The sequence below is a fragment of the Hippopotamus amphibius genome, chromosome 8 (genome assembly GCF_030028045.1).
Source record: "Hippopotamus amphibius kiboko isolate mHipAmp2 chromosome 8, mHipAmp2.hap2, whole genome shotgun sequence".
Taxonomy (NCBI): Eukaryota; Metazoa; Chordata; class Mammalia; order Artiodactyla; family Hippopotamidae; genus Hippopotamus; species Hippopotamus amphibius.
Window position 1 is genome coordinate 98125735 of NC_080193.1, and position 26540 is coordinate 98152274.

Sequence of the window (26540 nt, forward strand, 5' to 3'; positions counted from 1 at the left end):
AAAATTGAAGGACTCATATTCTTGATTTCAAAACTTACTATTAATACAAAGCAATAGTAATAAAGACAGTATGATACTGGGATAAGGTTAGACATATTGATCAACGGAATGGAAATGAACCCAGAAGTAAACCTACATATCTGTGGTCAACTGATTTTTGAGAAAAAAAATGCCAACATCATTCAATGGAGAAAGAATAAACTTCAACAAGTGGCATGGGTACGAATGGACTGCCATATGCAAAAGAACGAAGCTGGATCTCTACTTTATACCTGTACAAAAATTAACTCAAAATGGATCAAAGCCCTAAATGCAAAGCTAAAACTATAAGACTCTTAGAGGAAAACATAGTAGTAAATCTTTGTGACTTTGGATTTGGATTCTTAGATATGACACCAAAAGTACAAGCAACAAAATGAAAAAAATAGATAAACTGGACTTCTCTAACATTAAAATTTTTTTTCTTCAAAGTACACTATTAAGAAAGTGAAAAGACAACCTGCAGAATGTATGAAAATATTTCCAAATCATAAATCTGATAAGAATTATTAGAATATATACTTAGAATATGTAAAGAATTCTTAAAGTTCAATAATAGCCAGATTTAAAAATGGGCAAATGATTTGAGTAACCCTCTTTCCAAAGAAAACAACCAAAAGACCAACAAGCTTAAGAAAAGATGCTAAACAGGGAAATGCAAATCAAAACCACCATGAGACACCACTTCACATCTGCTATGATAAAGAAGACAGACAATAACAAGCGTTTGTCGTGGTCCGAGCAGGTTGGAAAAGAATTTCCAGACATAAGGCAGAATGTAAAGAAGATAGGATTTATTAAAGAGAAGGGACGCTGCTAGAACAGTGGGCCAACTTCCTGGTAGCCAGGGAGAGTCAACCCTTTTCGTGGGCCAGTAGCCAATTTTTATAGCCTCAAGACAAAGAAAATTCCTGCTGGAAGGATGGCATTAGGTGATTGATCAGGATGCTATATGGTGAATATTTTACCTAATATGGAGTCGGGGGCTGTCCAGTTTAGGTTAGGAGAGCCCATGGCAACAGTTACTATGGGGCTTGGTTAATTCCAGAGATTTTTTTTGTCCTGTGCCCTTGATATAGGGCTCCACAGTGTTGTCAGGATGTGAAGAAATAGGAATCCTTATACAAGGCTACCAGGAATGTAAAATGTTGCAGTCATTTTGGAAAACAGTCTAGTGGTTCCTTAAAAGATTAAACATAGAGATACCATATGGAGTAGAACCCATCAATTCCACTTTTAGGTGTATACTCAAGACAAACGAAAACATATGTCCACACAAAAACTTGTACATGAAAAGTTCATAGTAGCATTACCTATAATAACTAAAAGGTAGAAATAAACCAAATGTCTATCAACTGATGCATGAATGTGTTATATCTATATAATGGAATATTATTTGGCCATAAAAAGGAATGACATACCAATATATGCTACAGCATGGATGAACTTTGAAAACATTATGCTAAGTGAAAGAAGCCAGACACAAAAGTCTATATATTGTATGATTTCACTTATATGAGACATCCAAGATAGGCAGAAAGTAGAGACAGAAAGTCAATTAGTGGTTATTTAATGCTGGAGGAGAATGGATGAGGAGGTTGAGGGGTAATAGCTAAAGGATATGGGACTTCTTTTTGGAGTGAAAATGTTCTAAAATTGATTGTGGTGATGAGTACATAACTCTATGAATACACTAAAAAAAACCCATTGAATTATATACTTTAAATATTTGAATTGCATGGTATTTTAATTTTATCTCAGTAAAGCTGCTACCCACAAAAACTATAATCTCTAATAATTTAAATAAAAAGCAGTTGGAGCATTTTGAAGTTGTGGAAGGTGACCCTTTACCCTAAGCAAAGCTGCAACTTCTTTGAATAATAACTTCTAAAACTCAAGACACACTGAGGGTAAGTAAGCAATTATTTCTGTTTTATGGATGCAACAATTGAGACTCAGACGGTTAAATGACTTGCCTCAAAGTCATATAGGTAATTGGTGGTAGTGATGAGAAACCTAGATCTCTTACAACCTCTTAGTGCAGGATTCTTTTATTACACCAGCTCCTCTCAAACTCTCATTCCCACAGTCCTTTGGAGGTAGCAGAGTTAGTTATTCTCTCACAACCTTTCAATCAGGTGAAGGCAGATCTCAAGACAAATTTTGCCCCATATATGAACATTAAATAGTTATTATGCAGGCAGCTATTATGCAAAGTAGCTTATACAACCTGCTCTGCAAACATGACGACATCCCAGGGCTCTGTCCTTTGGCTGTGTTCATCCCCACTTGCACGGAAGGGCCATGAGGCAGAGGTGGTGATATTCCAGAGGCAGGATTCCGTTCCCCTATAATTTAGGCAACAGAAATCCTTCTGGCTAATCGCTGGACCTGGGACCATTCAGAGATTAAGCCCTGGGCATCATTTCAAAGAGACAGGCTACAGGTTCAGCTAGATTCTTATACCCAAGCAAGGATGCAGAGAACCTCTTAAATATTTTAGCCAATCTATACATCTTTGAATATATTTAATTTTACCAATAAAGCACATTTTTAACTTTTTGAACCTCAGGTTTCATTTCTGTAAAATGACATATTTAAGGAGTAGTGTTACAAATATGTGGAAACTTCTGTGATATACTAACTAAAAAGCCATTAATTTATTTAATAAATCACCGTTTTAAATATTTCTAAAATTTACTCTGCTAATTAGGAAAACCTTGGGTACTGATTGAGATACAGAAAACAGAAGCATTTGTAGTAGCTGCTTCTAGAGCAGTTCTTTCAAATGTGATGCTAACTGGCACCCCAGGAGTATAGATTTTCCATTAAGGCAGCTGTATGCCCCTGGAGTAGAAGCTTAAACTAACTAGCATATTCAGAATATCTCAGTCTAGGCTGAAATATTTCAAATTAAATTATAATTAATAAATAAATTAATAAATATGCAACAAAACTCCAAGCAATGTACTAGGGCTGCCACTTGCTTTACATATTTTAATTACATATTGTGATGCTCATAGCCTCAGGCTTGTTAGCAAATGACACAACTTTTGAAAAAAATTTTTAACTTTTGTACAATTTTTAAGTGTTACTTTCCATTTACAGTTACTACAAAATATTGGCATATTTCCCTTGAGCCTATCTTAAATACAATATTTTGTACCTCCTAATCCCCCACTTCTATATTACCCCCCCATCCCCAGCTGGGGGACATTAACCATAGTTAATTCTCTGTATCTGTGAGTCTGCTTCCTTTTTGTTATATTCACTGGTTTGTTGTACTTTTTAGATACCACATATAAGTGATATCATACAGTATTTGTCTTTCTCTGTTTGACTTATTTCACTTAGCATAATGCTCTCCAAGTACATCCATGTTTCTGCAAATGGCATTATTTCATTCTTTTTTATGAATGAGTAATATTCCATTCTATATCTAAAACACTTCTTCTTTAGTCATTCATCTGTTAAGGGACACAGGTTGATTCCATGTCTTGGCAATTCTAAAAAATGCTGCTATGAACATTGTATCTTTTCGAATACATGTATCTTCAAATTAGTGTTTGGGGGGGGGTTTGGATATATACGGAGGAGTGGAATTGCTGGTTCATACGGTAGTTCTATTTTTAGTTTTTTGAGAACCTCCATACTATTTTCCACGGTGGCTGCACCAATTTACATTACCACTAACAGTGTACGAGGGTTCCCTTTTCTCTACATCCTTGCCAAAATTTGTTATTTGTAGACTTTTTGATGATAGCCGTTCTGGCAGGTATGATGGGATATCTCGTGGTGGTTCTGATTTGTATTTCCGTAATGACTAGAGATGCTGAACATCTTTTCACGTGCCTGATGGCCATCATCAGTATGTCTTCTTTGGAAAATGTCTGTTCAGGTCTGCTCATTTTTTAAATTGAGTTGTTTGTTTTTGATATTGAGTCATATGAGCTGTTTATATATTTTAGATATTAACTCCTTATTGGTCATATTTACAAACATTTTCTCCCATTCAGTAGGTTGTATTTTCATTTTCTTGATGGTTTTCCATGCTGTGCAAAAGTTTTTGAGTTTAATTAGGTCCCATTTGTTTATTTTTGATTTTATTTCCTTTACTTTAGGAGATGGTTCCAAAAAAATGTTGCTTTGACTTATGTCCAAGAGTGTTCTGCCTATATTGAATTTTATAGTATCCAGTCTTACATTTAGGTCTTTAAGCAAATGATGCAATTTTTCAAATCAAATAAAGAGAAAATGGATAGAAGAGGAAGACATAGAGAATCAATAGAAAGAAAAAAATCAGAGGCAGAGAAAAATAGAAACTGAGGAAGGAACAGAGTGGTGTTTTTAAGATTCAGAGACTCGGAGAGAGGCTCAGAGGGAAGCAGAGACTGAGAACCAAAAAGGTCAGGCATCCTTGTGTTGCTTATTTTCTAATTTCCATGTGATCTTTTCAAACACTTCCTTTCCACTGCCGAGAGTAGCAAGTCTGTCTCATCAAAACTATCCCCAGCCTGTCTGGAGGGATAAACAGAGATCAACAGAAATATCTTCTGGGAACCCCCATGTTCACTGCAGCAGTACTTGCAATAGCCAGGACATGGAAACAACCTGTGCCTATCAATAGATGATTGAATAAAATTATGTGATATATATAAATTTCAGCCATAAAAAGGAAGGAAATTCTGTCATTTGTGACAACATGGATGGACCTTGAGGGCATTATGCTAAATGAAACGTCACACAGAGAAAGACAAACACTGCACGATCTCACTTTTATGTAGAATCTAAAAAATATGAATTAATAGAAACAGAGAATACATGGATGTTTGCCAGAAGTGGAGGATAGGAAGTGGGGGAAATGGGGGAAGGTGGTCAAAAGGTACAAACTTCCAGTTATAAGATAAACAAGTTCTGGGAATGTAATGTACAGCATGGTGATTAGAGTTAACAATACTGTATCATACATTTAAAAGTTGCTGAGAGAGTAGATCTTAAAAAGTCTCATCATGAGGAAAAATAATTGTTACCGTGTGAGGTGATGGATGTTAATTAAACTCACTGTGATAATCATTTTGTAACATATACACATGTCAAACTATTACATTGTACACTAATATGATTAACTGAAACAATGTTATATGTCAATTATATCTCAATAAAATTGGAAAAAAATGAGAAATATCTCCTGAGAGAGTAACCATAAGCTCACTCTCCCTTCCTGAGTCTGGCAGGGTGCTGCTGTGCTGTTAAGGACATGGGTAGGATCCTTCCTGGAGCAGGATGGCAGTGCTGCAGCTACACACCAACTTCTGGAAATCCAGAGGGCTTTTTCATGTAGGTGGAGTGAATGACTGACTGTGGGCAATGATATGGGAGCTTCAGAAAAGGACCTCCTTGTCTCAGTGTTTCTATTCATTGCCTTCCTTGGCTTTGCCACTTAATGTGGTATAGGACAAATTACTCAGCATTTCTGAATCTCAGATTCCACGTTCATAAAGTGAGCACTCGTGCCATAAATATATCCTCTATGTACTGTAAATATTACTTCTTTTTTCTTTTTCCTTAATTTGTTCTCTTTTTTTGTAACAGATTTTTTTTTTTTCCATTAAGAGTATCTTTTAAAAATGTCAGTGGCTCTGGGAGAGATGCATTAAGACAGTTTTTCTCAAATACCCATCAAAGTGCCCCTAATGGAGGAGGAAAATAAACATTTAGACCCCTGAGATCTGGGGAAGGATTTAGAAGATTTTGCCTCAAGCTAAAATTTATTTGCAGTTTTAAGGTTTATTTTATTTTAAAAGTCCATGAATTTTGCATTTTACTCCAAGTTTGCATACTACTCTGGTGTGTAATGCTCTTTTCTTAAAAAAAAAGGCAGTTCCCCTATTATTGGCACTCTAGGAAAATGTGCTATGTTTATCCTGCAGCTTCTTGTTCTCCTGGCATGTGGCCATGTACTCCTCAGAGTCTGTAATCCCTGGCTTGAGCAGGGTGGCCCTGTGTATCAGCTAATATGCTGGCAAATAAAGCGACAAAGGAAATAGGACACCCAAAGATGATTCCAGTTTTGTCTTGAGGGCATTGGGCCTGGTATTCATATCTAGGCTACTGTAAATCTCTAGTTAGAAACTATGGTGATTTTATTCTCAGACTGGGGCAAAAAGATGATAAGAGGAGTAGTGGGTTAAAGAACTTAGGGGTTATCTGATCTTATCTGCATCATAAGAATTTGACTTTAGATTTGAGGTCTTCTTGGCTGTGTAAAGAAAGCCAAGGGATTCTAGTCCTCTCAAAGAAGACCTTTATCAGACTCAGTCATCCTGGGCCCTCTAAGAGGATGAGAGTTTGAAATGGTACATGAACCTGAAATATCCTTTCAGGAAATATTTATAGTCTTGGGGGTGCCCTGAAGTTCTTGAGGTCTTCTTGGTTTGAAAGTGCAAGTGTTACTTCAAGATGGCCATGCTAGTGAGAAGGCATCATTTAGTTTTCTGCAGCCACTAAATTAAAGATCTTGCTGTCATGAAAAGGTACTAAGAGGTTAAATGTTCCTTTGAAGAGGATCTTTTTAGAGTCATCTCTCAACAAGTTGTCTTAGGCTGCACAGATTGTCTCAATCATTACTAACAGATGCATCTGCAACAAGACAATTTTGCAAGCCCAGGCAGAAAAGAACTCATGCTTTTCTGAAATCTTTCCCTTGGCTCATTAAAACTAGCCAGGAGAAGAGACATAGCAAAGTTTATTAGGGACAGTTCCCTGGAGGGGAAAATAATGGGGATAATGAGACAAATATTCTTAAGGCATCCTGCAGCTTCTGAAATAAGCAGATTCTGGTCCACTGAAATAGCTGGTGAAGAAATGGATTTGTTATACATAATTTTAGAAAATGTTTTCTGTTGTTATATTCCAAATACATTTGAAATTTCCTAAAGGGGTTCTAGTCACTTTTTAAAGCATCATTGCCAGGAGCAGCCAACTGAATAGCAATCAAGTTTGCCTTGCTAATGTGGGTGGGGTAAGATTATAGCTTCCTTTGGGGGTAAAATTCACCTGGGCTTCAGAATTGGCCAGACTGAGCAATGTTCACGTTTGGAACCAGAGCAGCCTGCAAGGGTAGGGATATGGGGAGGCAAAGGGGGGGAGCACCCAATTCCTCTCCCAGCTTGGTTCTCTTTAAGAAGTAAGAATGCAGGTTTGGGGAAAAGGTGTTGGTTGGGTCAGCTATCCTGTTTGGGAAGTTTGGGAATCACACTACACCTAGTGTAGCCTAACTTTAATTAAGAAGGAAGCAGTTGGAGTGTGTGTGTGTGTGTGTGTGTGTGTGTGTGTGTGTGTGTGTGTGTGTGTGTGTGTGAGAGAGAGAGAGAGAGAGAGAGAGAGAGAGAGAGACTGACTTTCTGGGTACGGTGAGATAAGCCATCCATTTAATGGTCTAAAACTATTGGAACGGGCATCTTAGCTCCAGATAAATGCTACCAAAGGCTCTGCAAGTCAGTATAAGGTCCACATATGAAGAAAGGAAATTTTATCTGTTCCAAATCACATCACAGAGCCTTGTCTAGTGCATCTTTCCAACGCACTGCAGATAGCCATGACCCCAGGTATATCATGGGGAGGTGCAGGAGGGTGTTCTGTGTGCCAACCAGGGAGGCTCCTCCATGCATTACCTCCAGATGTGTTGCCTATAGGCCTGTGTTCCTGTAGGCCTGGCCTTGACACTGAGAATATGAAGTCAAGTAAATCTGGATACAAGTTGAATGTGAGGAGCTTCTGGTCTATTGTAAAGGATTCAGGTAGAAGCATTACACAGTGGCTAGAGCCATATACAGGGACAATGTAGTGTAGTGGTTAAGCTCACAGGCTTCTGAAGTCAGGCTGCCTTGGTTCTTGTGCTACTGTTGCCACTAATGAGTAGTTCAAGCTCACTGAATCTCAATTGTATCATTTGTAAAATGGGATATGTCCTACTATACATATATAAGTCCTACCATAGGACTATTTTGACTATAAATGAGCTAATATATGTACAGTGCCTGATTCATAATAAACATTTAATAAATAGAGCGATATTATGATTATATATATAAATACGTACTGTTATTATTGACATTCAGGGAGAAAATTATGTCTGGAGACCTTTAGTAACCCCCAAATTTTGGAAAAATGCCATAACATAGCTTTGGAGGCAAAATTTTCTTTACTCCTATAAGGTCATATTTTGGGGAGGAAGAGGCAACTCGGCCTCAATGAGATATTCTAGGGTGGATTTCACAAACCAACTCTCCACCTAGAAAGTGAAACACTGAATTAGTGCTCAGCAAATAAGAAATTGTTTCTTGCCATGGACTTTTGGAGTTAGACAGGAATAGTAAAAATTAGGACCATTAAATTTCAGAGATTGTTGAAGATCTGTAAGATAGCAAATTGAGTATGAGAAGGCCCATTTGCTCAGGGAACAAGAGATGGGGGAGTGCCGAAACAACTGTCCTGTGATGAACTTGGAAATTCTGGCTCTGCTCAAGTCTACCAGGTGAGATGGGAACACATAGGGGTTTCAGGAGCTGAGTTGGGGTTGGGAGTTGTAGGCTGGCCCAAACCCTAAACTCAGTTAGGCTTTGACTGCCTGGCATTTTGTAGATGCTTCCCATTTTTCTGAGCCAGCTATTTATTTCCTTTCTGATTTTGAGTGACTATAACTGGACACTTTCGCACATCTGTGAAGGCTTGAGCAAGTTCAAGGCAAAGTAGAAGTGCAGACCTAGCTGACTTTCAGCACTCTAGCCTCCTTTTTTTCTTGCATATTTTTCTCCCCTCTGCTGAGTGCTCCCTTCTTAAAGGGGTCCTCACCCTTTCCTATCTCTGCCCTTCCCTTCATCAATTTCTGTTTCCGCAAAGGATTTGACATTAGTCATTTATATTTCATAATGAATTTAAGCCAACATGTTACTTCTCTCAGAAGTAATTTCCCCTTAGCCTTAGATATATATGGCAATTGAACTCATCTTGTCTTGGCTTTGACTTTGCTCCTATGTTTGCTGCAGCATGAAAACAGCTCTGGGGACTCTATTGTAGATTTCAGTGTGATACCACATGGAAGAAATTTTGGTTTCAGAAGGAGTTTTAATTCACTGATTTTGCCTTCATTAAACAAAATATTATCTGTACCAGGAAAAGGAACCTTGTTTGTAGGCAAATCAGGAAAGACACTCTATTAGAAACTGATAGCAGAGGGAGGAGAATAAAGAGAAGAGAGAGGAGAAAGAAGGGAAGGAGGAGGAAAAATGAAGGGAAGGGAAGAGAAATAGAGGAAGCATCGCCACCTGGCTAAGAACAAAGAACCCAAATGACACTGTGGACGCGTGGTGCCTGGAATGGTCAGAGCTTGCAGGTGAAAACGGGTGCTACAGGGAACTGCACTGATTTTTACAACTCTTTTCTCCTTTTCTTTGCTTTATAAAACTTTGTCTATGAAAGGACTTCAAAAGCAGCTCACCACTTTTCTCATTTCTTACTTTTTTACTCAAAATTTGCTTGCTTAAAACACACATACACAAAAGAACAAGAACAGAAACAACAACACACACACACTCCATTTTAGGACTTTTCTATGACTTTCTACTCTTGTTAGATTTTTTTTCCATTCTGCTCATGACCTAGTCCTTTCTCTTGCTAATTGATTTCTTTGAGGATTTTAAAGGTTAAAGTTTTTTATGTTATCACCTTTAAAATTTTTACATTAAAAAACAGAACAAAGAATATTCTGGGGAATGAGCCTGGCACTGTACAAAAACCCAGGAATTGTTTCAATTTCTACTTACAGGATTTAAAATTTTGCTTTTAAACGGAGATAAAACTAAGGGGAGAAAAGAAGATCATCAAAACAAAGGGAAAGAAGTCTGAAGTATCCAAAAGTATTATGTTAGCTTTTCTTTTTTTAACAGATTAAACTAATCTAAACAACCTCTGAAACACAGCAGCTTTGCATCTAATAGTTTACATATAGGATGTATTGGAAGTGACATATCAGCTTGAAAATGTTTTAAAAAATCAGCTTTTTTGGGACAATGTCAGACTGATGATGTTGTAGTTGTACCGGGGAATATGTAGCTTGAGGAAACTTGATACCTGAGTTACAGGTTAAAATTAAAATTATGAAATAATGGCTTTCATTCAGCCTGATATAGTATAGGCTATGATGGAAAAGATCCCACTAATACAAGTCACATGTTCTAAGCCACTTGTCCAGTGAATGATTTCACCTTTCTGCTATGTGCTACTACTTTAAGGGCTGAAAGAATTGGGGTTCCTCCCAGCAAAATGTGGGTCCCCAGGGCTCCATCTGTCTGCCACTCTCAGACTGTATTAGTGGTAACCTTCCCCTCGCCCCAGCACTCCGACACAGAATTTTTGAAGATGCATGTCTAAACTCTGTTACAGAGAGCACAAGGATAAAATCTGTGACAACAGTAGCCATTTGCTGCATGTTTCCTATGTGCCAAGCGCAGCACCTGGTGCTTTCTTCAGTCTTCCTTTTCCCTTAAGTCAGGTAAGAGCCACACCTTTAGCCGCACTTCTGGTCTGTGGAAGACAAAGGTTCTTTCCTGCTTAGGCCCCACGTTAATCCGTTTCCCTGTTAGCAGGGCCTTTGGCGAAGGCGTTGCTCCTAGTCAAGCTCACATTGGGTGGGTAGGGTGGGGCACTGTCATTGGCCCTCTGGAGTTTGTCCCCAACAAGGGTCCTCCTGCCCCGTGTCCTTTGGACCAAGAGAACCAGATCGAACTTGGATCAAAAGCGAAGGACAGTTTTATTCTTGGATCAGAGAATGGACACATCAGGGGCAGGGCTGCTTTATAGGAATCATAGCACGGCCCGGAGGGGGCGGGGCTTTCTCGGGTCTGGCGCACGCGCGTTGCTCAGGGCTTCTGCTCGCAGAGCCGGGGGCAGCATGTCTGCACACAGCCCGCCCGCCATCTTGAGTTGCAGCGCTTTTCTCCGCGCTTCTGCACACGGCCCTAAGCGGAGATGTGGGCACAGCCACTTTGCACTAGGAACTGGTCTGAAGACTCTGCGTGCGGCCCTGTGTGAGCGAGTGAAACTCGTCCAAGCACAAAGGAAAAAAAAGGTCTGACTTTGTTTTGTTACCCAGATTCTATTTTTAATTCCTGGGAATTGTTCATGGGCTTTGCTGTGACCAGGCGAAGGTTGCTAGCTGCCTCAGAGCTGTAGTGTTAGAATCCTGCAAAGCAGTGGCGGGTGGCTGGCCCTAGTCACGTGACTAACTCCCCAGCAATGCAGTCCACCTGCAGGTAGTACTGTGCGGTTTCTGTCTTATAGCTGAGATTTTGGCCTGGAAAACAAGCGAACACCTATCCTGTTTTTGACATGTTGTGATGTGACTTGTACATGAGCATCCTCACTCACGTTCTCGTCCTGAGCCACTCGTTGCCACTTATAAGAAAGATTTAAGTGTGGGGTCTGAAGTTAGACCCTTGGATTTGAACCTCAGCTAGACCACGTGTGAAACGCGTGACCTTGGGCGGATCACTCAACTTCTCTGGGCCTGAGGAGATTCCTCTACAAAATGAGGGTTAAACAAGACACATAATATATGCAAACTGCTTAATGTAGAGCCTGGCACTTGGTAAGCATTCAGGAAAAGTTACTCATGGTTATTATTCTGCTCGTCAGGCCGGGAGGCATAAGTAGTGTGCTCTACATGGACTAATGCTTCTGAATACAGATTATTAGCCTTGTTAATCTCGTTGGAAATACACAATGTACTGCATATTTTCTTTTTATAGATCCACAGTTTGTGATGGTCTTACCCTTCGTTTATCTTTTCTTTTTATACTTTTTAATGCTCTCAAGATATGGGCTATTAGGCAATTTTATGTAAAAATAAAAATAACTAAAATAAATATAAATACATAACAAAATATAGAATATATAACATAAATATGTAAATGTGTAACTGCCTAGATAAATTTGCATTAGAACAGGAAAATTTATCAAGCTGGTCTATTATTTTTGTTCATCAAAATACCTCTTTAAAAAAGTTATGAGTTCACTGTCTTTGGGCACAAAACTGGTAAACAACGTGGTAAATAAATCTAATTAATTGCACTTAGAAGCATGCCACATATATGTGTTTGTGTGTATGTATCTGTACAAGGAAATATATATAACTGGCAATCTTAATCAAGAAACTTAAAATATAATTTAGTCTAACATTTCTTAGGCAAAAATAAATTGATTATCCATTTTTGGTGTCATTCACATTGCAGAAAACCTATTTACCAGTTAATGTAGTTAATAAAATTACTTCTGAGGTCCTTCCATATCTAGAGCATATGCAGGCTTTCTCCTGAAAATTTGCACTTTTGTTATCTGAGTGCTATCTGACGTTGCTTAGTTAATTGAGAACTCTTCACCTTTTGATGAGGTAATTTAAACAGGATTTGTCATCATGGAAGGAAGAACTTTCTCTACATTCTCTTCATGAGGTGGTTGGTTTCTTGGACATGGTATTATTTTCCTTTGAGGGATTGTTTCCTGATAAAGGAAATTTAGTTTTTCATAAAGCTAAAAATTGGTTTAATAACCTGTTTCACTTCCTGTGCCCAATATTAGTGTAAAAAAGCTTTTTTTTGACTCTCATAGTTAATTCATGGACTACTACATGTGGCAGATTGAACACTGTAACAGTGCAAGGTACACCTTGGGTTTTTTAAAAAATGTTGAACCTACAGAAAAATTGAAAAAGTAATATAATCCTGATAATATTTACTAGATTCAATGATTGTTTTAACATTTTGCCAGTTTTGTGCTTGCACACACAAGCATCTATATCCCTCAATTTGGACTTGTCTGAGTTTTTCTCTCATGATAAAAATCAGGCTAAACATTTTTGGCAAGACTGCAACACAGCAGAGGGTTGCAAAGCTTTTAGATGAGATAGGAAGGTGACAATGCCCCCTTTTATAGAAGTAAAGAACGTGGGCAGAGTCATCCCTTAGGTCAGGTGACATGGGGTGACTGTTGCATATTTGGGGAGGGGCTTGGAGAGTTAGTCACTTAGGGATTTAGTGGATGAGAAGGGCCAAGACAGAAGGAGGGTGGCTCCTGCCAGGTGGTACATTTCAATATTTCAATATTCTTGCGTCTGATATGTATATATCTCATCAGCTCATGAAACTTTCCTTCTCCTTTTACATTTCTAAGGCAAAATCTATGATGCTGTCCCTAATATATCCATTTACAGCTGCTAGGTTGACCTTCCAAAATCTAGTTTTTTCCCTTTAAGGATATTTTTGATAGTTGTTTATATCAAGTTTGACTTAAAAAGATTTATGGATTGGGGTAAGGGCAGGGGAGGGAATCACAGTATGATTTGCCCCAGGCCTTGTACTTACTGAAGTCATCTCAAAACTTTGCTTTATTGGTCATTTTAAAACCATGATTCTCTAGGAACTTGGGGCAGAGGATTACTTAGAAGGAGAAGAATTGAGAAGTTTTCCTTAAGTGGGCATCTGAAGAAACCATGTTTGTAGTCCTTTAAGAGGGGATAAAACAAATAGGGAGACTGGGGTCACATGCCTGAAGTCCTAGAGTCTTCAGGAAAAGCTGTAAATAATAGCTTGTTCTCCTTAAGATAAAAATTAAAAAAGTAAATGACAGAAAAATAAATGATAAACTTCAGAACGCTTTCCAAAATTATCTATTTTTCTTCTAAACTTTTGTGTCCTGGGGCATACTACCTCTGTCACAAAGATCTCAGAAAATTGATAGAAAAATATTGACCCAACTCCATAAACAGTAATGACAAACAGCTATCAAATAAGTATAGGGAGAATGGGAGGTCCTGGGGCCCGTGTTTAAGCTCTTGAGTCCCTGTGCCAGATCATAGAACACAGTGGTAGCTACTAGGATTTTTTCCACTAGGTGGTTTTATGATTAGCAAAACTGATATGATAAAAATCTGGCCAACTCTGGCTGTGCTCCAGGCCTCAGAATCTCCTCTCTCCTGGTGGATAACAGAAGTGGTAGAACAGGAGATCGACACTAGAGTGAATTCACCAAAAAGACTGTTTCCTACTTTCTGTTGTTATCAATGGCTTCTTGAAGGTCACAGGTGAGTTCACAGAAAAAGTGGCAAATTGGTTGTGAATTAATTACTGATATAATTTCCATCGCTGTCTTCCTTTAGCCTCCACGGGCATGTGGCTCATACATAAGTCCTAAGGAAGTTCAGCCTCGGGATGCCCTGGCGGGGTTGGCATGATGTGAAATGAGCTACACATCCCCAATACCATCATTATCAGTAGCTATGATAAAGAAACATCTGCCCCATGAAGAGTCAAGGGCAGAGGCCATCCGGCATTCCAAGGGAACTCTCCACAGCAGGGAGCCTTCTAATTGGCTGGTATTGATCGGTAAATTGTGTCCCTGCTGTGATTAATTCTAGCCATCCCCCCCCACCTCCCACTCCACCCCCACCCACCCACCCCCAAACTCCCACAGCATGAGCGTGACAGGTCAAGGTTTGGGGCCGCTAAGCATTCTTAACAAATAGAGCTCAGGTCCTCAAAGGTGCCAGTGAAAGACTGTAGCTTGTTAACTCTCTCTCGGCTGCTAGTGCTAACACAGGAAGCTGGTTTCATTCAGTTTCTTTGCTCTCACTAATAGCAGCTTAATGGGATGCTAATGTGAGGAACAGAAGTTATCAGATGGCTTGTACGATTTATGATGGATTTATTACCACTCTGAGTTCCCTTGATGTTCAGTGCATCCTTTCCCCATCCATCCCTGTTATTGGCCTTAGCAAATGGTTTCATAATTAATTAATTTTTTTCCTGGAGGGGGTGAAATTATTTTTGCCCTGCTGCTTTTCCTCCATATTTAACTCCCAATGGATGATTCTCCTCTGTGTGCCTATCAAAAATGGAATATACTAACTAACATCTGTTCTCTCCATGGTCTTCTCTCTTCCCCACCTTTCGTGCCAACTAATGCCTATTCATCTTTCTACAATAGTGATTCTCAAACGTGACTCTTCACTGGAATTACCAAGAGAGCGTTTAAAAGACTTAGGCCTGGGTCCCATTCCCGGAGATTCTGATTTGATTGTTCTGGGGTACTGCCTGGGAATCAGGAGTTGGAAAAGCTCCCCAGGTGATGCTGTTGCACAGTCGAGGTTGAGAACCACTGGAGTAGACTCCTGGATTCATCTTCACTGCTACTTCTCCCATGATACTTTTTCTGGTCCCCCAGTGGGCATGATCTCTCATTCCTCGGAATCCATGTATCGCTTTGTATATGTCCTTGGAACTCAGAGTGCTTTGTATATTTTCATTGGTAGTTTACCTATTTGTGAACTTGTCTTCTTGCCATTATTAGACTGTGAGCTTACTCTGGTCAGTGCCTGGGCCGTCTTTGTGTAGTTGTGGTGCCTTGTACCTGCCTGGTTCTCAGTAAATATTTATCGACCTGAGTTTTACCAGTTACCACACTCTATGGGACGTTGTTCCCTAACCCCCAATCTCACATACATCTCAGGCACTGTGAGTGGATTCTGTTTTATGACCTTTAAGATAGATTTTGCCGGCCAGTATGTCCCTGCTGCCTCCCCCCATCTCTTCTCACCAGGGAGACTACATGTCCTGGTTTCCTGGGGACAGTCACTGTTTATGCTTTTTCTCCCAGCATCATTATGTATAGCACCTCCTTTCACTCTCAAAGGTGTCCCAGTTTGGATGACAAATTATATGGTTCCTTTACTTCTCACCCTCCTCCTCCAGTTCTCTTTCCTCAAGTCAGCCTAGAAAAGACAAACTTCTTTAGGGCTCAGACCTTTATGTGGTAAGCTTAAGTAAGCTTCAGAAGGGCTTGTGCTAATAATACCATATATAAAATTCCATGTCTAATTCCATGTATAAAAAATTATAAAACTGACAAAACTAACCTACAGTGTTAGGAGTCAGGCTAGTGGTTTTCTTTGGAGTTTTCTAGTGCTTGGGATGGAGTACAGAGGGGCACTTCTGTGATGCTGGAAATATTCCTTCTCTTCATCCAAGTGTGGGTTACATACCTGTGTTCATTTTGTGAAAATTCATCAGATTGTAACATTTATCCTTTTTTTCTGTATGTATGTTATACATCCATAAAAAGTTTTTCTAAAAGGAGGGCTAAATTATAATCAGTACAGATGCAAAACTCAACACTTATCCCTAACAATTAACACGATCACCCTGATTGATGAATCCCTGTTAAGCATGAGCAAAGTACTGCAATGGACAGAGCACCCAGGAAATCTACTGTTTATCTTCTTGGAGGCATATGTTGTTATTGCTTTATTAAGAAGATATATGTTGTCAATCACCAAATACAGTGCAGTCTTGTTTATTATATAATTCTTCCGGTGACTCTATGACCTAGGTGGCTGTTTTCTCATATTACAGATGAGAAAGCTGTCACAGAACTGGTAAAAAAAAAAAAAAGTAGGCTGAGTTTCCACACGGGCTGAATTTATGCACAGTGGGTTGAAAAATCAGCTGTTTTTCCCGCTGTCTCGATGACAGAAGCAGATTCAATGTATGGCCAACCTTATTGATTGGGCAGAAATCACGTAAGAGAGAGTAAAACAAAACAAAATTAAACTACAACTAGAAAATAAACAATTTCTTGACTTTAAGTAGAAAAGACCAGAGAGTTGGTAGCTGAATAGAGGTTAGGACCGATAGTTTCTGAGTTTCCAGAGAGCATTATAACTCTCCAGATACCTATGAAGGTCTGAGCCTCAAATTGGGAGAATTCTCTGAGGGCTCAAAGTGAATGCTGCCTGTGTTTAAGCCCTGTTCTCCTAGCCCAGAACAGAGGTTTGCCAGGATGGAAGCATCCCAGAGAATCCTTGATGACTGTCTCTGTCTCCTTTTCATTCTACCCCGTAAGCATGATCAGGAAATAGATGTCTTCCCTTTCTAGATGTAGCAAACATGGACACATGAAGTGAGTTATTTTTCACCATTACAGATAATAAATGTCTTGTGGTGAAATAAATAATATAATATATAATAATGGACTAAAAAATATGGCTCAAAACACACAAAGCTGTATAAAAACAGAAACGATCAAAAGTAGAGAAAGTCTGAGAGCTATCTATTCAAACAAAAATAAAGCAGCAAAATCCTGGGGGCCTCATGCACTGTACCAAAGTGAGTTTTAGCTATTCATGCTGTGTTAACTGCTGATGAAATGTCATTGAGCTTAAAATAAAATAAGTTTGTAGTCCCAGATAACACTTCAGAAGATCAAATAATGTTAGGCCACTCTAGCCAGTTAAATGAAGAAATAACTCATAGCAATGTACCAGTATGTCAAGATTTTTCACAGGAGGCAATATGAAAACTAGCTGGATGGTGTCAGGCTTGTTTAAAGCCCATTTGCTCCCCTTAGTCACTGTCCTTTCACCTTTACATGTCATATATTCCGGTCTCTTGTCGATGTAGTTGTCAAAGCACCAGCTTAATAGTGCTGGTCCCTCAACAGAGATGTGTTAAATGTAAAGATGGCAAAGTTCCCTGCCAAAAGGGAAATGCAAAGAAGTGGAGCCAGCTGAAGTCATGAGATATCAGGTGACAATAAGACTGTGTCATTTCATAACACATTTCCCTAAGGTACCAATGAACTTTACATGGAGTTTTTTTTCTGTTTTATTATTCTGACATCCTGAAAAAAGAAAAGGTTGAGGAAAGACATTTCCATTCTACAGAAAGGGAAACGGGTTCAGAGGAGTAAAATGAATTGCTTTAGATCACTTTAGTTTTGCGATTTCCTGGTTTCCCTAAACAACCACCGATCTGCCTACACCTCTCACACACACCACAAGCACACACCTTTGTCCACAACTCCATAGAAATCTTTGTATTCGGAGGAGCACATTTAATGTCTGGCATGGGGGAGGGAGTGTATGAGGTGAACGAGAAAGTCCGTCGCTTCCTGCCTCCTGAAGTGATCACAACATGAGTCACCCGCAAAATCCCTTCCTGGTTCAGTGCAACGAATGTTTGTTTAGTTAAACTCCACCTGTATGGGCTTCTGGTCCACCTCCTGATATTGCCCATCTGCAAAAGCCAACGAACACCCCCAAGTCACAGGAGGCTGTCCAACGAGAAGACCACACACTTTCCAGGTTTCAAGTCACAAGCCCTGATTTCCACTTTTCGCTCTGCCCACTCACTGAAGAGAACACCCGTGTTTGTCTTCTGTCAAGTGGTCAAGTTCAGTAACCTCTTTTGGCTTCTCATTTCTTATCTAAATGGTATTTATGATAATTTAATGGGCTAACTAATTTTAAACAGTCTCACAGGGCGTTGTCAAAGTATAGTCTGCCTGCTACCTATTTATGGAAATAAAGTTTTATTGGAACAGTCATGCTCATTCATTTAAGGCTATTGTATGCTTATTGTCTATGGCTACTTTTTTGCTACAATGTCAGAGTTGAGTAGTAGCCACACATAGTAGGCATGCACTGTATATTAGTGCCTACTCCTTTTTGTTTTTTATGTTGGTCCTTTGTTAAAAAAAATTAAATAAATAATTAATTTGTTTATTGGCTGTGTTGGGTCTTTGTTGCTGCTGCACAGGCTTCTCACTGCGGTGGCTTCTCTTGTTGTGGAGCATGGGCTTCAGTAGTTGTGGCACATGGGCTCAGTAGTTGTGGCTCTCAGGCTCAGTAGTTGTGGCACACGGGCTTAGTTCCTCTGCGGCATGTGGGATCTTCCCGGGCCAGGGATCGAATCTGTGTCCCCTACATCGGCAGGTGGATTCTTAACCACTGTGCCACCAGGGAAGTCCTTTGTGTTGGTTCTTATTCTTAAATAGGTTCTCCTCATTGGTCACTCTCTGATCATCCACTTCCTCCCTGGAAATGGATTGACTACACTGCCTTTGAGCAGTTGTTTCCTGGAGAGTTTCAACTTTACTTTGGGGACTTACACATCTTCGTAATAATGGGAAATTCATCCGGAGTAGCTAGGGGTTGTTGGTCCTAGAAAACAGGAGAGAATAGAAGCATTGTAGTTCCCTGCTTCTGAGTGGGCTCAGTGAGGAGACATCTCAGATGCTGGTTCAGGCTCACGTCTCTATTTTTTTTTTTTTTTGGCTAAGGTTTCTATAATTTTATTTTTAGTGTTGAAATCTTCAAACAACTACAGGTTGTTGTTTGTTTATCTTTAGTAGGGTCATATGGTGTAAGAGACAAGTCTAAATATTTTTTTCTGTAAATTTCAATATCAGTAGGGAAAAAAAAAGTCCATTCTCCATTGCTTTGTGAGAACAATATAGTGAAAGGAGGCCTGCTTTGGGAGGTCAGAAAATCTGGGCTCAAGTCCACGTTCATCTTCATTTTATTATGTTGGGCAAGTCACTTAATTTCTGAGTATCAGTTGCTTCATAAAGAAAATACGCATAATAATAATACTTGTTTCACTGCATGGTTTTGAAGCATAAAAGATAATGCGGGTAGAAAGCTTTGTAAACTATTGCGCCATCTATAAATGTGACACTAAATGTAACAGAATCTGTTCCAGGGTGTTTGATCATTTTCCTTTGGTTTATATCAAACTCACAGTTTTAATTACTGATGTTTTACACCTATGTCCTGATATCCAACAAGATTGATCCCTAAGAATATATTTTATTAATTTTTCCTGATTAGAGTTTTGAGCCCTTGTTATAAGACAAGCACCAAGCTTAGCAATTAGTCCACACTAATTCTAATGACTTCCCAGAAATGTCCTGTTGTATTTTTGGATAGAATTATTTTAATACCTTTGAGAAGCCTTGACATCTTTACGTTGAACTTTTCCATCTAATAAAAATGTAACTCTTCCTATTAATTATTAAAATTGTACCAATCAAGATTTTTAAAGTTTTAGTATATTTATCATTGAGTTAGTAGGTCTTTTATATTTGTTGCTCTTTGAATAGCTTTTCTTTTCCATTATACGGTCTATTTGGTTATTGTCAGTATATAGGAGTACTATTGCTTTTTAGGTATTTATCTTATTCCAAGACACTTTATAACTCTTTATTAATTAAGAAAGCTTTTAGCTAATTCATTTGGCTTTTCCAGATATGTGCTTATGTGATTTCCAAATACTTTAATATATTAGTTCACAAAATTGATTCTTTTTGTTGCATGACTTATTGCATTAGCCAGAGAATCTGAAGTGATAAGAATATTAAAGGACATCATTGTGTTTGTTTCTGATTTTGAATATTTCCAATGTTTACCTGTTAAATATGCTCTTTATTTATTTTAAGCCGAGAACACCTTTATCACATTTAAGGGGCATCCTAATTCTATTTAAATGTTTACTTCATAATTAGGAAAAGGTGTTGATTTTATCAAATGTGTCTATGAAATTATCACATAGGTTAATTATTGTTGAATCAGTGAATACTCAGTGGATTATTTTTTTCCTTGGAAATCAATCTCTGTGATCAGCTGACTGGCTCTGCTAACAATGACAAATGTGTAAATGGTGCCTTTATGAGTCTGAATATATCAGGACCAAACTCAATACACAAGAAAGTGGGCCAGTACAGAAGCGAGGGTTGTGGGAGAGAATCCCCCTGAGTTTCTCTCCTTGGGCACATTCTCTAAAGGTGGTAGCTTTGGACACTTTTTGAAGAGAATGACAGTTGACATCACAGTTGTTAACACTACGAAGAAAACACATTAGAGGAGGCAGCATGGAATACAGTGAAGAAGCTGAGGACAGGCCACCTGAATATGTGATGCTTTGGCATATTAATTACTATGCATTAAAGGCACTTGAAAAACAGCAGATGCAAGAAGGGCACGCTGATGTTCCTTTTTCTTCCTAAAAGCAGGAAATAACATTCCCATGTGAAAGGTGCCCTCGCTGTACCAGGAGAAACAGTCTTAGCACCAGAGATGGGGAGTCGAAGCTGAGAAAAATTTGTACAAACAGACCTTGTTAGAGTAGCTCATCCTCTTTTAGTCACCCCTTATGTTTTAGCTACTTTTCCACAACTGCTACTCTTTGTTCAACCTAGTATAGAAGCACTTAGGTCTCGTCCCTTCTTTGGGTCTTCATTTTTCTTGTGAGGATGCCCATTTACATGTAAATAAAATGTATATACTTTTCCCCTGTTAATCTATCTTTTGTCAGTCCCAGCTGGAGATCATAGGAGGGCAGAGGAAATTTTACTTTCTCTGCAATGGGAATGAAAATCAGTGGCCTGCTCATGAAATGTGAAGTCCGAAGGTTGTCCAAGATGGTGCCTTTGTGTGTGCGCCTCTCTCTCCAACCGAAGGTGCCAGTCCTGCTCCCTCATCCAGGCCAACAGCCCCCTCAGTTGCATCCCCCCACCCCACTGGCTCATAGTCGACCAGCTCAGGCCTCTGGGCTCAAGGCTGAGAGTAGAATGTCAATGCCGTGAGTCTTACATTTTAAATGCCAAACCTAAAAATATCCTCCAAAATATAGACAAATGAACTGCTAACATCAGTGTCTTTACCAGGCACTTGCTGGCCCTGTGGCCGCTTGCATGACCTTTCAACACAGCATTTGAAAAAATGAGCAGTGCTTTCCTCTTCCCCCAGCAGCTCAGAATAGCTCTGTTTCCTTTCCTATAAACAAGTCATATCTCTGGGAATTTCTAAAGCCGAATATTGTCTGCTCAGAAGCCGTGACTCACACTCTTTCCTGGCAGTCCTGACAAATTCACGAACGCCTCTTGAAGAAAGAATCCCAGACAACAAGAGTGGTCACAGAGAGCCTCAGATTCCCTCGTGTCAAACCCAGGAAGCTGAGAGACAAAGGAAAATACCAGCAAGAGTCCCTGGCCGTGGCACCCGCTCTTCCTGGCTGAGCTCATGTTCATCGCTGTCAGAGCAGGAAGGGGAAACCCGCCTGGAAGCTTGTCCCGGTCTGTCTTGAGGTCATCACCCAGGCAGCCCCCTCTGTCTGGGAATTTACCTAGCTCAGCTTCCTCCTGAGCCTGAGGGTGAAGGTTCTCTGAGGGGGGACTCCCCAGGGAAATTACCAGGAGGTCACACACACTGGGTAGTGGGGCTTCCTAGCTGCTTTTAGCAGGAACTCTGTGGCCAAAACAAAAACAAAAACAAAACTCCTTTCTGCATATTCTCTTCCCAATACTTTCTCCCCTCCTCCACTCCTTGTCCTGCCGCTCCATTTTTTGGTCTCTCTTTAGTGCCACATCATTTTCCTCATACTTGCTAAACTGTCAAGAAAACAAAGGAAAAAAATGTTTATTTGGCTTCTCTCATCTCAACAGCATAAAAATCAGTGTGTGTGTGTGTGTGTGTGTGTGTGTGTGTGGTAATATGTAAACAATAACGCAAGGACCTTGGTTGAAGAGGCTACATGAGAAAAATGGAAAAAACTCTGGGTAAACAGGGCATTGTTGTAGCTCCACCCGTTTCTTGGCTTCATACTAATGAAAGGCAGAGGATTGATCTGCTTATGGCCCAGCAAATGCCCTGTGGTGGAAGGTTGAATCCCAGCATGGCCTGCAGTCAGTCTCAGTACAACCAGAACACTGAAAGTCTGAAATATCCATAACTCTGTGATTTCTGTGAGATAATGCTTACCATATGTAAAATGTGACGTAAGTGTCTGGCATGGTGGTAAGTATTGATACTTCACATTTTCTCAATTGCCACAACCTAATACTTTTTAATATTTCACAGATAAGGAAGCAGTACTGGAGAAGTTTAATTAGTCATTCAAGACTTTTTTAAAAGTTATAGCAAGGCTGAAACTAGGCCCATATCTATTTGGAAACCAGAGTCTGGTTCTTAGTCAGCGTGGCATAGAGCTACCCTAAAGGACTAAGATGGGATGAGAAAGGAGAGACAGAGAGAGAGAAGACAAGCATGTGTGCGTGTGTGTGTGATACTGTGATTCATAATAAGAAATATATATTTGTTCTTCATCCCAGTTTCTTGCACAGAGCTCCTAAAACCCTTAGAATTTTCTAATCGAGAATGATAAAGGTGCCTTCTGTTATATAAGTAAGGTGACTTTTGAACCACATCTAAGGATGGGGGCTGGTTGCCAGTGGAACCAACTGTATGATTAGAGGGTTGGAACTTTCAGTTCCCCCACCCCCTACTCCCCACCTGCACAGAGGGGAGCGGGACCAGAGGCTGAGTTCAATCACCGGTGGCTAACGATTTAATGAATCGTGTGTGTGTAATGAGGGGTCGTGGGGGTTCGGAGAGCTCCTGAGTTGGTGAATGCGTGGAGATTCAGGGAGAGTGGTGGCCGGGAGAAGGCGTGCAGGCTCCACACCTTTCCCCACACCTTGCCCTCTGCATCTCTTCCGTCTGGCTGTTCCTGAGTTATATCCTTGTATAACAAACTGATAATCTAAGTAAGTAAAATGTTGTTTCCTCTGAGTTCTGTGAGCCACTCTAGCAAATTCATCAAACCCAAGGAGGGGGTTATTGGAACCTCCAATCTAGAGCATGTCAGTCAGAAGCACAGGTGTCTGAAGTTGGGCACGGGGGAGCAGAGTTGTAGGACTGAGCCGTTAACCTGTGAGATGTGACGCTATCTCCCGTTACACAGGGTCAGAATTGAGTTGGTTTGTAGGATGCCCAGCTGGTGTCAGAGAGCGGTATGGGAAGAACCTCCACACATTGGAATTGGTGACCAGAATTGTAGTGACTGTTACACTAATATGATTTACTAATTTCTTTTCTTCCTCAGCTCTTTAGGGTGACCAGCTTATCCGGGTTTGCCTGGGACCGTCCCAATTTTAACACTGAAAGTATGGCATCTTAGGAACTCCCTCTGTTTTGGACAGACCTGAACAACTGGTGATTCCATTGGTCACCATCTGGCGAATTTCGGCTACAGATCACATGGATTATTAGAAGACAAAGGCAACCCATTTATGACCTGAAGGAACCCGGGTTATTGGGGGATACCATTGAAATCCACGTCACAAGGGGTGCTGTGCATGTCCTGTCTCTATACCTCTCACAGCGACTGTATAATTTTGGGCATATAAAAGGCATGGGCTAGTTGTTGACTTGGTATATAAAGAGCGCGGTAGTTTATGTGTCAGCATTTGTGGGATGAGCACAATTGCAAATGATATGGTTTTAGGTAAAACCAAATTCATGAATAGTGAAGTTTTAATATAAAGTCATTGTTTTCTATATAAATGTGCAATTTCTTTGGACAATACTAAATTATATACCTTGATTATTTTTTTTCTATGTCTGAGTCCAGGAGTATTCACTTTTTATAATAACTGTGCTCCTGAAAGGTACTATGGAAAAATATATTTGTAAATCATATTTTTAGTGCGTTAGGGAGGTTCTTTGAGAGAACCAATACAACCCCTGATCTGGTTGGTTTTGCAAATATCAGTTTTAGACATGTAGTTACTGTACTAAGTGAAAGTGGAAAATACCTATGCTAAAACAATTAGGGAACAATAAACTTCAAGAGTAACACTAAGCTGGCAGATCTGGTTCTACCCTGATACAGGTTTAATCTTCAACAAAACAATTTTATGTTTCTCTGGAGATAGAAGGAATTAACTTCCTTTTCTCCTGTGGCTCTCTCTCACCCCAGTCTAAAAACTCCCCTATTCTGACACCTGCTTTGTCTTACCTTACAAAGTTTTCTTAGCACCTCATCTTTCTGATGTGAGGTGTTTGGATTTTGTCTTCTTGTACAACTTTCAGAGAACACCAGGAAGAGGTTGCAGAACACAGTAGTGAGGAGTGCTGAAAGGAGGTTTCTCCTGCAATAATGATCTGGGGGTAACCAAAATGGTATCAGTTACAAGCAGACCCCCAAATGTGGTCAACTTGTAGTTCAGTTCAGCTCAGCTCTCTCTCCAGTTACTCACTAGGACCTTTTTTCTTCCATCTGGAGAGAGTAACTAAGACTTCAGACACCCTCCATAGGTGAAGAAACGTGGTTTCCAGGGACAGCAATTCAAATGAAAAATCTAGGACATCCCCTCTCCTCCTCTCACTTTCTCAGAAGCAAAATAGAGATCTGGGTCCCCGTGTGTACTGTGGCCACTGCTGGGTGTGAGCATCTGCTGTTCTCTCTCAAGCGTCCTTCCTTGGCGTCCATCCTCCAAATGTGCTTATTGTTATTTTAAAGTCCTAAATTTGGCTTGACCTAGGCTGGGGAAAGTTATCTTTCTTTTTCACTTCTTCTTCAGGTGAAAAACGAAGCTGACATATTTATGGATTTTTGTTATTTCTTTAATAAATGGCTCCCTGGGATGTGATTCTAGGAAAATGACACTTTAAGGAATAATGTCTCAGAAGGTGGTGACTGGGCAGAATTAGCCATTGTGGAGAGAGATACTCCACACTAGGCATCTCTAGGAGACTGGTGGTGGTCAGACATGCTCCTATTGATTCGTCCACAGAAGTGTATGTGTGTTGGTAAAATGCCTTTCATAGGACTTATGGATGAAGAGAGAAATTCTTTTCCTCCCCACTGTTTATGCTGGTTTGTTGTTTCAAATGGAAAAAGTAGGACTGAAACATGCCAGAGAACTTGCCGTACTTCATCAAGAATCTGAAATACTTTTCTGAAGAACAATTCCCTCCATTCTTTTTAATGACACTCTATTTCTCTTAAGGGAACAGGAAATAATGACTCTGAGTATTTTATAGGGTGTTGGAAGAAGAAGGAGTCTTGGTGATATAGTTGTATAATTTCCTCATTTTTAAAGATGAGGAAACTGAGGCCCAGGGAAGTAAAGGAAATCACCCTTGATCTCACAGTGAGTTTGCATGTGTGAATCAAGCAAAGCTCAGTTTCCCTTTCCGGTGCCCTATAATTACCTGGGAATAACCTCAAGATAATGTGTCCCAAACCCTGGAACCCAATGCCCCAGACCCCCTTTTCCCTTTTTTGCTCGTTGCTCACCTGTGCTTTGTTCAGTAACGACCCTGATGTAGCCAGTTCACCACGTGGCCTGTGGGCTCCTCAGAGAGCATGAGTCATGGGCTCCTGCCTCAAGGGCCCTGATTCATTTCTAGCCATGATTGCATCAGTGTGCATGTGTCTCTGTGTAGAGATGTGGGTAGTATTTCTCCAGTCACATGTGTGAGCTTGCCACAGCTAAACACCCCGCCCCACCCCCTATCACACTCCATCAGCTGTGGCTGAAGAATAAAGCCAAGAAGGAGGCAGCCACTTGGGATCTCATACAGACTAGAGGTCTGGTCCTCTCAAAGATTATAACTGCTGCCATAGGAGACATGAAGAATTAAAATCATGATTATATTGGGTGTTTGCTCTGCAATCCTTACCAACACTTTGAGTCCATGAATAAAGTGAGGTTGGCATTTTAATTGGCTCCTAGCAAAATGGTTGGGCAGGGTACTCGGGCTTTTTGGGGAAGTGTATGGACATCTTGAGATAAAAGGTTTTATATGAGGGAAAGGTTATTGGTAT

At 40.0% G+C, this 26540-nt stretch overlaps 1 long non-coding RNA gene across 1 annotated transcript in view; it reads left to right on the plus strand.

The window, feature by feature from the left end:
• The window catches only part of LOC130858413 (uncharacterized), a 171015-nt gene extending 146930 nt beyond the window's left edge, over window positions 1–24085 (plus strand). The window contains exon 4 of the long non-coding RNA XR_009055051.1: window positions 23811–24085. This is a non-coding gene — a long non-coding RNA (uncharacterized LOC130858413). The remainder of the gene's footprint in view (window positions 1–23810) is intronic.
• The last annotated feature ends 2455 nt before the right edge of the window (window positions 24086–26540 follow it).